This window comes from Lissotriton helveticus, chromosome 4_1 (assembly GCF_964261635.1).
Source record: "Lissotriton helveticus chromosome 4_1, aLisHel1.1, whole genome shotgun sequence".
In the NCBI taxonomy this organism is placed as follows: Eukaryota; Metazoa; Chordata; class Amphibia; order Caudata; family Salamandridae; genus Lissotriton; species Lissotriton helveticus.
The window spans coordinates 192,945,273-192,958,238 of record NC_136063.1 but is presented as its reverse complement, the minus strand read 5'-3'; positions in this window follow the sequence as shown (position 1 = coordinate 192,958,238).

Sequence of the window (12,966 nt, the reverse complement as noted above, 5' to 3'; positions counted from 1 at the left end):
GATATCTGTGAAAAAACCGAAACTGGAGTGTATAAACATTGTCCAATTCTATTAACAATGTTAACCTATTGCACTTTAAGTTGTTTAAACAACCTCACGACAATTAATTCTTTACCTGCGAGGACGTTGCTGGTGACCGTTCTATGATGTGGAGAAAATAATAAAGAAACCCGAATGACCATACGTTATCGAAATGAAGTGCATATGCGTTTTTTTTAGAAAATAAATAAAATAGTGAAGCTCACCTGCGTGTAATGCGAAGCTTGCTATCACGTAGAAAAAACATGTATTAAACAAGCGGCTAGCGTCAATGCACGTATATATTTATGACCTTGCGTTTAAAGATAATACACAACAAAGATGTATTTACCTGCGAGTCTAAACATGCAGGTTTCGATCTCGCTGCCTTTTTCTCGTGAGTACTGTGAAAAAATGATAATAATTCTATCATGATTCCGCAAACTAAGCCGGGATCCAAAAGAATAAAGCTGTGCCTTATTTCAAGTCAAGGCTTACCGTCCGCTAGAAGTGAAGTTCTTTTAAAGACCGTTCCTTCGCCGTCTTGTTTGTCAAATGAAACCTCTGACGGACGCGATAGTCCTATCTTACTTTTTAACCTTCATGTAGGTTGGAAAGTGAACATAGCTAACAGACTACTAAAATCGCATCGATTGTTTTTATGAAACGCGCCTCTACATGAAATTCGCACTCTTAAAACGAGTGAGATCAAGAATCCCGAAATGTAAAAAAACGTGAAATGTGAAAAACGTGAAGAAAACAAATTCCAATGTCTTCAAAAAATATCCACAGTGTTCATTTCTAAAATACAGCGTGAGATGTTATCTGTGTCCGCGCTTAATAAAGCATTTTCAAAGAAAAAATGGGAGGCTTAGAATGATGTTTCAAACTACAATGCATGTGCGTGTTGTCAGTTCTTCCGGTTAATAAATAAACACTTACCCCTTTACCATTCATGCCTATACCACAAAATTGCGTGGTAAAGGCATGCATGGTAAAGTAATGTGTGGTTAAGATGCATTTGTGGTTTGGGCTGTGTGGTAAAGGCACGTATGATTTAACCATGTGTGCCTTTATCATACAACCTGTCCCAGTAGCAGATGATAATCATTGGGTATCAGCACCAAATCCTCAACTCATTAGCACTTCCTCATGTGAAACCGCTGATTAAATGCTAAACGGATGTACTCAATAAAGAGTCATAAGTATGTGACAGATATTTCTACTAGGTTATGTACAACTTGAATTATTTACTTTTTGCTTTTCTTGCTCAGGACTTACTAGTATCCAACAGGAGATATTAGGTAAAACACTTAATTCAGGACAGCACATAAAGCCAGCTATGCAAGAGTTCTCATCAACACTTTCAGTTTAGACTTACCACACACAAGCATATGACGGAACATTAGACAGAAATTCTCGCATACATCCAACATGGTTTTATGACACAATATCATGGATATGAATATGGGCTCCAAAAATATTGTAGCCAAAATATTGACGAGCAAAGTTTTTCCAAGGTGCTTATAGAGGTAAGTATAGATTTGCTATTCTTGCTTCCACATCTACATTCTTTGAAGATAAATATATTGTCAAGTGACATACACGTGGAATTAAGTGTTATAATCCTCATAGTTAATTACAGGTTTATCTTCACAATATTTGGTTATTCAATATTTTTGCTAAATATATTTGGTAGCGCAGTATTTATGGTCACACTGTTCTGACAGTCAACCATTTTGGATTATGCAGTGTCGGCAGATTTTCCACAAATACCTCCTCCATCTGCAGGTATAGGACATTGGAGATCATGACTGTGAATCATAATCTCAGAAATAGTATAATTTTTTTATGGTTTTTGTGCACCTATGTACAACTTAAATGTATGAAAATGTTCGTGAATGCAGCACAGGGAGAGGAAGGGATCTTCCACTGAGCCTTTCTTATTATCCCTTCACAGGTCGTACAAAAGGAAGACAATAGTAAATCTGGTATTGCCTTTAAGCAGGAGGATTTATCAGCTGTATGGATGATACATGCATACCCTGCAGTTTAGAAAGAGACACCCCTTGTTCTTATCCTCATTTTGGTAGCCATTATCCTCTTGCCTCAGATAAAATATCTGGATTTGGAACACAATGACAATTAGAACGGAGGACCTCATTACTCTTGGCTACTTTTGTACCAGGGGCTGCATCTTCAGCCAATTAGCGTAAACTTACAGAAGGAATGGATTCACGCCTCTCACAAATACAATGATTCAATTGCAGCTAAGTCCAATCTCTGTTGTGTTTATTGGATTCAGAGAACTTGAGAAGTAAAGTGACATTGTATCCTCCCCAGCCCCTGTCTGTAGCAAGGGATGTACAACAACATATGTGGACATAGCCTGTGGATATTCTTCAACAGACAGTTATACAAATCAGAGAGACCTTGGGTAAATAGTTATATTATTTATTCATGTCTATCAGTCTCCATGAACCAAGGCTGTTTACGTGTACATCTGAATACAGCTTCTATTTCCAAATTCCAGCTCTTTGTTACAATGATTTACACACACATATCAGGACCTATATGTATGACTTGTATATAACCATACCAATAATACATTGTTTCTCATAGCCCTTTATATACAAGGTTAAAATGATTACTGTCCGTTAATGTACTACTTCTGTCATCCCATTAAAATTCACACTATTTTTATTAAGTATTGAAGGATGAAAGACCAATGTCTGATTTTGAATTTGGCAGACAAGGTACACTACCAAAATCGTGGTGGAGTACCCTGCCCGACAAACTGATGGTATTCCCTCTCTATTCAGAGTTGGCATTATCTTCATATTTCCAACTGCGGTGCCCCAAATTCTCTCTGCCATAGGAAACTGTATAAGGCTTTTCTGATGAAAGTGGGGGTAAGTACATTAGGTCATTCACATTATTTGGAGTAAACTGTCTGATGTATTTTTTTTCAGTTCAAGACTTCAAAGGAAAAGCAAGCGGTTAAGAACAGAAAAGTAATGAAAATTCCCCCCTCCCACCCTCCCACACACCCTTGTAGAAAACGTCTACGTTGCCAGGATCATTCGAATTTTGGGAGTTTCCTTTTGAAAAACAAAAAGGTTGCTGAGCAGCATGAAGCATGGCCTTGAGAGTAGCTGCCTTGGAGTTAGTTCTTCTGTGAGCATAGAGATCTCAGCAGGGCAGGGCGAGATATCTAAATATGGTGGGCTGTAGCCTAGCCAGGGTGTCAGAAGAAATTACCTCTATTGCCCTTGCAGAAGGTTGGACACCTGCCTAACTCTAAATGAGGCCCTTGGTAAAGTTTAGGGGGAATCTATTTTGTGACCTGCAGACCAAGCACATATCACAACCATTCACACACGACACTCTGAGCATTATTGACTGAGTAGTTTATTAACTTCTCAGGTGACATAGCTTCAAGATGTTTCTAATTGAAGCACAGTTGTGGTAGTCTCACATGAGCAAACGTCATTGTGTGTGTGCTGATGGTAACCAAGAAAATATCCAAAACAGTTGCTGATAGATAGTGGCTTGAATGTCGACCTGTAATGGAATTATGAATGAGCACATGGTGGCCTTACTTACATATTTACTGAAGGCATTGATGTTTTTTTTGTTGTCATTGTCTTCAATCAGGATCTGTTTCTGTGGCAATCTTCTGCCTACCAATGGTTCCTCCAAATTGAAAAAAATAATGCAATTCAATACAATAGGGAGTCAACAGCATATGTGTTGTTTTATTACAGAGCAGTTCAAGTTGGACACTCTTTCAGTATCACTACAATTGATATACGTTCCGTATTACAATAATGCAAATTCAAGACCATGAATATGGAGTTTTAAACAATGGAAAGAAAAATAGAAACAGAGGGGCATATTATCAAGGGTGGCGATAGTGAATTTTCGTCGTTTTAGCGGCCGTTTTTCAGCCGCTAAGCGGCGATAATTCTATTAATATTAGCTGTATTCTCAGCGATATTCACGTATTTCGCCCCTATCGCCGGAAAATTTATCGCTTTGGAGATAAACGTTGCTAATAGCACGTTTTCTCAGCGATAAATTCCGGCGATGCTCAGCGATAAAAAAATCATCGCTAAGCCAATTTAGCGATAAATATCGCTACTTGTTGGTAATATGCCCCAGAGTCTGTCATATTCATTAGTCTTTATTCAGACCATGGGGCATATGTACAAGAAAATGGTTCAGCGTGGCATTTTTGCAGCGCAGCACTGCACAATTTACAAAATGCAGAGAAGCACTGTATTTATCAAATATGGTGCATCCCTGTGTTTCCCTAGCGCTGGCACAAATAATAGCTACTAAGTGGCAACATAGACACCCTTGTGCCATAGTACAAGGGATTCTGTGATGCAGGGATAATTGTTTATGTGCACAAAGGCGGACCTTCCTACACATAAACAATCAATATTGGCAATTTGCTACTTCTATATGTGCTTTATTTAATGATTGTTTTTGTGCATGAAAGGACCTTTTCATGCACGAAAACAATCATTAATGGCAGTAGAATACAGCACACATTGAAAATGAAAAAACAAGGAGAAATAAAAGTATTTCTCCTCATTGTGCCAATCTGATGCCTGCTTTTGTATGGCGTTAGTTTTGGGGTAGCATCAGATTTACACATCCTTGTAAATATGATGCAGTGTAAAAAGCGCTGGGCACTGCAGTGGAACGTCCAAAGCAATACCCACGGTGTGCCCCTTTCACGCAGATACCTGCATGAAAGGGTACCATATTTACAAAGTGGCATTAAGCCAAAAAAAGTGGCTTAATGCTACTTTGTAAATATGAAGCAGGGCAATGTGCCACCAGAATGTCGGTAAAAGTGACGCTCTGGTGGCACAATCTCCTTGTACATATGTACCTATGTATTCACAAAGGCAAAATAAGTTGACTTAAAATAGATGGGTAATGGTACAAAGGCCAGTGATTATTTTACCTTTATAATTATGCTTGTGACGATTGAATGTGATTACTAGTTTGCTACATAAATACCAGAGGAATCAGAGGGTGGTTAAAATGGATGCAGGACACATATGGCACATTGTAATGGAGATGTGTTAGTGATAGCTATTTATTAGAAAACAAACTTCACAGCTTGTCTGACTGCCTAATAAAGGTACGTTTATGCTGCCTTAATGCAACACCTCTCTAATAGTCATATGGAAAGAAATGGGGCTCAGTGTTCTCACAAGTAAATTAAAATGGGGAATAAGGGATTCCAGTGAGTCTGATGTGGAGCAACTTCTGTATCAGATTGATAAGGAGGGGCAGTATGTAGTCTGGGAGGCAGTGTAATAGAGCATTGCCACCATTCCCATTCAAGAGTAAGAGATCTTGAACAATTCATCTAAACCTGATTTTTGAAAGGAAATATTTTAGTTTCTTTAGTAGAGGTATCTGGCCAGACCATCTTGGTTTTCTTGGCAATGTGTTCCTTGATGAAGAGATTACTGTGCAGAGTAAATCTAACCAAAGTCGGGCAGTGTTGGGTCCATTTGATAGTTGAAGTATAGGAGACTTGAAATAAGAACTTTGTATTGTCAGTATGCTGATGAATGTTGAAGCTGTTATCTCTGACTAAAGTCCCAAGGGGCTCCATGTGGAGGTCCAAGAAGAAGACAAGATTTAAACCTGGGAGACTCTGAAGGTAATAGGCCTCTTCTGGTACCTGGAGATTCCCTTGTGATGAAACGAATGTCAATTGGATAGGTAGGAAGTGGATCAGTGAACAATGTTGTTAGAGAATACCTTTAAAAACGTATGGGTTTGGAAGACGGTGGGATGTTTGTTGAGGCAGCAAAATGGCCTTCTTTATCTCTGATCTGGATGTGTCGCTGTGCTGCAGCATGATCTGAAGCCATATTGGTAGTCATGCAGGAGATGGTTGGTGTTGATGTCATATTGGAGTTGTGGAAAGCTTACTTTTTTAATGATCTTGTCAATGAAGGGTACATTAGTGATGGGTCAGTAGTATACAAAGTCAATAAGGTTTAGTGTGGGCTTCTTCAGGACCAAGATTATCTAACCTGTCTTGAGAGCTTCTGGGTACATGCCTTGCATTATGGAGGCACTGGTGGGAATGGTGAGAAGCTACCAGATAAACGACAATGACATTGACGGAGAGCATGGGCTTATGCACAGTCTGATAGCAATGAAGCGGTCCAAACAAGAGCCATGTCCTGAATTGCAATCATTTAATGTTCAATTGGGAAAATGTAATGAAATATAAAAGACTGCTGCAATGACGCAATCAACATTCATAACTTAACAGTGGCCATTCAGGACAGCTACTAACAAAGCAAATATATCATTTATCAGGTTGGTTACTGTTAGATCTGGGGGTCTCTAGTTGGCAGAGGTAGGTATCAATATCCAAATAGGGACCCTTGCTTCTAGTCAGGGTAAGGGGCATACACTCTTTGGATAACCCCTGCTCACCCCCTCGGTAGCTTGGCACGAGCAGACAGGCTTATCAAAGGCAATGTGTAAAGTATTTGTAACAACTTTCACAGTAACACAGTGAAAACACCACAAATGGACTCCACACCAGTTTAGAAAAATAAAGTATCTTTACCTAAACTACACAAGACCAAAACAACACAAATCCAACATACACTGTTCAAGAATATGATTTTAAAAGAGTTCTAGGATTTGGGTCAAAATAATCCACAGTTGCATCACGTTTAGCCCAAAGTACCTGTAGATGCGACAAAAGTTCAAAAAGAAAGCTGCAGCATTGAAAAACAAGCGATGCGTCACTCCTGAGACCCTGGGGAGGCGATGCGACAGCCCCGCTGGACGTTGCAGGCATGTTGCGATGAATCTGGTCTGTATGGGGAGGGATGCGATACCTTGTATGGATTCCGGTGCACAGGTTGAGTAGGAAGTGTCCTGCACAGGCACGATGCAAATATCTCCGGGACAGCGACGATATCAGGTGCGGCACCGATGCGCAGCGTGATCTTCTCCTCTCGCGGCCCCTTGATGCGATGGCTCTGCGACGATGTTCGCAGCGGCGTGATGCGGTCCACAAGCAAGCGGTGTGGCGATCTCACCCAGCGACAACAGGCTCTGTGACGATACTCGCAGCGACAGGAATCTTCCCGCACCGGGGCGATGCGTTCCGCAAGCGAACAATGCGACGGTTCTTGCAGCTACAACAGGTGCTGCGACGATCTCGATCTTCGCGGTGGCGGGAATTTCCTGGCACTGTGGGAGATGAGCTCAACATGCAAGCGATGCATTAAAATTCCAGATCTTCTTCTTTTCTTCTTGTCCAGCTTCCCAAACAGCAGGCACAACTTCCAGAGGCCTCACAATTGGATCAAGCACTCTAGGAAGGGCAGAACTCATACAGCAGAGTTCAGGGGGAAGCTGGGGGTGAAGTCCTTTTGTTCCTGGGACTTCTTAACAGGAGACCAGCTCTCCTCAGGCCCTTGGAGATCTCTTCAAGCAAGGGGACACAGCAACAGCAAAGTCCTTTCCTCTCCTTGGCAGCAAAGCAACTGCAGGTCAGCCCACAAACACACAGCAGGACAGTCCTTCCTCTTCAGTCTTCCAGCCTTCTCCTCGGCAGAGGTTCCTTCTTGATTCCAGGATGAGCAAATTTTCTGTAGTCTGGGTAGCCCTTTTTATACCTGTCTTTTCTTTGTTCTCTGAAGGCAGAGAGGACTTGGCTTAGTCACAACCAGTTCTGGCCAGTCCGGGAGCACTTTGTTTTCCTGACTTCTTCTTTCCTTTCAGAGAGAGGGCAGGGTCGTCAACCGTCCAGCAGGAGGTGGAGCCAGCATTGTGGAAGGCAGGTACAGCCCTATTCAGGCCCATGTGCTATCCCCTCCCACCACTCAAGATGCAGATGCAGCTATTCAGCCTAAGGCTGACTCATCCAGCCTCCTGGGGCTTCCCAGCCCCTGTCACTCACAAACACCCAAGGCACACAGAAAGGTCAGACAAGAGAACACCCACTTTCTAAAAGTGCTGTTCTCAAACACAGGATTTACAAAACATCCTTCCTAAAAGATAAGTTATTAAATTCTGAGTTCAGGGATACCAGACTTTAATTTTCTATCTTGCTCCTATGGGAAGATATGCAGGTAAACATTATACACAGCATTCCCCATTATAGGCGATGGGCAAGATAGCCCTCTCAATAGTGAAAAACAAAATTGGCAGTATTTCACTATCAGGGCATGTCACCTACATCAGGACATGCACTACCTTTCACATACACTGCACCCTGCCCAGTGGGGTACCATGGGCCTTCCATAGGGGTGTCCAATGTGTACAGAAAGGGAAGGGTTAGAACTGGCCAGTGGGGACACTGGTCAGGTTAGCATGGCAGTTAGCAACTGCACACAGGCACTGTGGTGGCAGGCCTGAGACACCATTTTAGGGCTACTCATGTGGGCGGCACAATCAGTGCTGCAGGCCCACTAGTAGCATTTGAATCACCAGCCCTGGTACACTCAGTGTACTTTACTAGGGACTTCCTGGTAACACAAATAAGCCAATCATGGATAACCAATCACAATAACAATTTATACAGAGAGCATATGCACTTTAGCACTGATCAGCAGTGGTAAGGTGCCCAGAGTCCTATTGCCTACAACCACAGGTCAGGAAAAACAAGGGAGGAAGAAGCAAAAAGTTTGGGGGTAACCCTGAAAAAAGGGCCATTTCCAACAGTTATATTTAGCTCTCACAAGCATTGCCACTTTAAGTAGAGAAGAACAGACATATTTTGGAATCTGATGCACCAAAATCTGCATGTCCTGATTTCTAGTAGACCTTTTCCCCCAAGTATATTTGAGTAGGGTTGACCTGCAAAAATCTATTTAGAAATGTAGATTTTATTGTACACAGTAATCTCTGCACAAATTGGAGCATCTGTAGAGTTAATATTTACCTGTTCACTCATATTCAGACCCTGGGTGTCCTAACTAGTCATCACTGTCCAGAAAATTCTATGTAAAATGTACGCCTTCCACAAGAATTTCACACATGGTGTCAAATGTTTGAAGTTTATTGAGACTTGCCTACACTAGTGACAGAAACGTATAAGCTCCAATAATTATTTGCAGTAAATAAGCAACATCAAAGTACCATGGAATGCCCCTTGACTTAAAGTAGTGCAAAGCAGAGCAAAGCATTACTTGCCCTCCTTTAGCATCGCCTTTACTGCTCTGGAAAGTAAACACTTTGCATCACTCCTTTTCACCAAAGACTCTGATTATACCACATATTTACACAAAAAGAAAATATGGGAATTTGGCACCTTCCTAAATATAACTCTTTTTCTGGCCGTGGAAAAGCTAGACCTGAATATACCGGCTGGTAAATACAGCTATTTAAATCACTTTGGCAATGGCCTGCAAGCTCAGTCCAGCTCTAGTCTCCAGTTCTTGCATATCCTCCTTCTTAGGCATTGAAAAGGATGCATTGCTCCTGCATGCCAAGATTAGACACTCCACATCAAGGTACACCCTTTCCCAACTTACTGTCCCACCCCTCTGTTCCTCCCCAGCCCCACCACACATATTTATCAACTCAGCACAGAAATGAGAGTGTCCACAGAAAGGTAAATAATGTGACAAATGTACTGAGAAAAACTGGAACAGCCTGGTTATGCCCCATAGGTATTACTTTATATATGGAGGGACATCAGCCAAAATAGTTAAATTCACCCTGCTATACTCTGGGCTTTACAGCCTATCCAATTTTGGGTGACCCCTTTCAATCCTCTGCATTGATCTTGGCTGAGGATGGGCAGTGGCACAGGTGGCCCTGGAGAAATGTCAGCTCCCAGATGGTCTGCTATAAAGAATATTACAGTTTCTTCTTTGGTCACTATGTTCCCCTGTGGGAGGCTGGATAAAAGAAATCCACATAACAAATCATCTATGGAAACTTCCAGAGCATTCATATAGGTTCTCCACAACAATATCCTCATAAAAAGACAACAATAATATCACAACAGGCACTTTTGCTAACTTCTAATTTGGCTGCAGCAATATTTGCTACCTTTCTGTTATTGTGCAGGATGTATGTCATTATAACGCATGCTTTTACCGCGCATGCCTTTACAACGCAGGTTTTAAAACGCAAGTCGTTACAACGACTTGCGTTGGGGGGCGCTGGATAGTGGAATAGTTTAATTTACTATTTCAACTCCAGTCCCCGTGGATAGTAGGGAAGGTTTTGGATAGTAAATTAAACTATTCCCTATCCTCCAGCGCCCTCCAGCGCAAGTCGTTGTAATAACTTGCGTTGTAAATCCTGCGTTGTATAGGTACTGCGTGATAAAAGTTGCGTCGTAAAGGATGTTTCCCATTGTGCACAGCAGATAAACAGTGGGCACCGGCAACCATTTTGTGGATTAGTGCCTATTTAATTTCTCATCATGTCTTTGACCCAAAGCGGAAGAGAGAGAGAAAGGCTGAAAAAGTGAGAAAGAAGTAGGTAGACAAAAATAGAGAAAACAGCAAAGGGCAGAAACATTTTAAGGTATGGGCAAAGTGGACAATTACCTAGGGGCCCCCTGATAAAGGGAGTGAGACAGCTGATATTCCTGAAATAATACCCATGCTCATAAAATCAGCACAATAGAAATATGTGGGCAATTTCACAATTAGTTCATGCAATGCAAGCGGTATACTGGAAAGTAAATCTCAAAACAGCACCATGTGCCGGTTTAGTTAATTTCTGGTGCCTTTGCATCATCTCAAAGTGTTGATACCTCTGGCTCATAGTCTGCATGCCTGCCCTGCCAAGCATTAACCCTCACACCCTTGGGGCGTGGCTAGCCGAGCAGCGAAATGGACGCTCTGTGAGCGAGCTCCGCCGGCTACGTTCTAAAATCCTGACATAATCCTTGTTTGGGTCCCCGCGGACCCCCGTCATACCAGGGGTTGGACGCCTGACACCCAGCGGATCCCGCAGCTGAAGTTTAGAGAGCGGAGCTCCCCGGATGGTGGAACTAACGCGATCTACACATTTGCCGACCTGTGCGCTAGAGGCGACCCGAGACTGCGGAGCTGTGTGCTGGACGCCGCGAGCTACTGTGGTCCGCGGATTTGAAGGCCCTTGGTGATCCTGTGAGGGAGACTGCGGGACCCCGCTGGCTTTGGTGCCGCTCCATCGCGGCGCGCTGGTGGACCCCTGCTGGCCCGGTGAGCGGACCTGGGCACGTCTGGTCTGTAGGACGTGCGGGGCGGACGATCCTCCGACGTGGGGGCACGACCTGAAACCCTCCTGCAGACGGCTTGCCATTTTTGAACGCCTGGTGCTTGCTGACCGGCGCTGCTGCGCTTCGGCTGATGAGGAGCATGACCCTGAGCAGCGGCCGCCTTTAGAACACGAGGTGAGGCGTGGAACCTGCGCGAGTGGGGTGTGGGACGGCCACGCTGCCTACCTTGAGCGCTACCCACCGAAGTGGAGCCTCTGACTAACTGGGCCGGGGCTGACCTGCTGAAAGTGCCTACTGTGCCCGTGAACACTTGCAGTCCCTACGTCTTACCCTGCATTTAGGAGCCGCACTGGGCCGGCCTTGGCGCAGGGCGGCCGAGAGACCGGAATTGGCGCTGCCGCCATTTTGTGACCTGCAAGTGCGTGGTGCTGTATACGGCTGGAGGCGCGCACCTAGTGGCGCGGTACGCTGGAGGCCTGGGAGCTTTGCTAGTGGACCTGCGTTCCCTGTTATCGGCACGAGCTGCCTCTTGCGATACGTGTACTAGCACAGGCTCGACATACTTGCTGTGGCTATCTGCACGAGTGCCCCGCTGCCCAACGGTCGCCTCCATCATGGGGGGGAAAAATGAGGCCAGACAACCCAAAATCAGCTTTGATAATAAAAAAACGCCAAAACACCCACAGGCTGACACGGACGGCGGAGAATCTTCGTCGCATGGTGCACCGGCGGACATAGACTTTGGGGCGCTTATTATGGAAGTGAGGTCCAGCCTGAAAAGCATCGATGGCAAACTAGATGCCATGTCCGTGCAGCTGGAGTCAGTGAAGGCAAAGGTGGGCGCTCATGAGACGAGACTGGATTGCCTAGAAAATAGACAAACTGAATGTTGCGAATTCCAACAACAGGCCAAAAAGCACATAGTGAACCTGGAGAAGGATCTGGAGAGCCTACGCGCTAAGGCGGACGATTTGGAAGCGCGCTCCCGTAGGTCCAATGTTCGCATTACGGGTATTCCAGAAACGACGAACACTGGCAAGATGGAGGTGTTCGTGTCTGATCTGCTACACGAGCTCTTTGACCCAGCTCTGTCATCTGTATTTGCGGTCGAGAGGGCGCACAGGTCACTTGGGAAAATGCCGCCACTGGGTACGCCACCGCGTCCTATCCTCGTTAAGTTGCTCAATTACCAGGACGGGGACCTCATTCTACGGCTGGCTAGGGAAAAAGGCAAGATAACGCATAAGGGAAATGATATTTCATTCTACCCAGATTTCACCCCCCTGGTGCAAGCGGCCCGCAAGGAATTTCTGCCGGCTAAGAAGGTGCTGTTGCAGGCCGGAGTGAAATATTCCCTGTTATATCCAGCAAAGCTGAAGGTGCTCCATGATAACGAGGCGCACTTCTTCACGGATGCGAAGTCAGCGCTTAAATTTGCCAAACACATCACTGGTCCGGGAGCTAGAAGAAAATCGCCCAGACTGGAAGAAACTGCTGATCGTCTGAGTGATAATGACTAGATGGGCTGCCAACGTGAGTGCTGCTGCGCTGCTTACTTGTTCCCTCTGAGTCTGGCACCGGAGCTTGGGGATCCCTAAGCACCTCCTGGGGTCACAAGTCATCTGATTGCAAGCGAGGCGGGACATTGCTGCAGTCCGGGAGGTGGATTTGTAACTGCCATTACCTAGACGACGTGTAAATATTGCTGTGGTGAGATT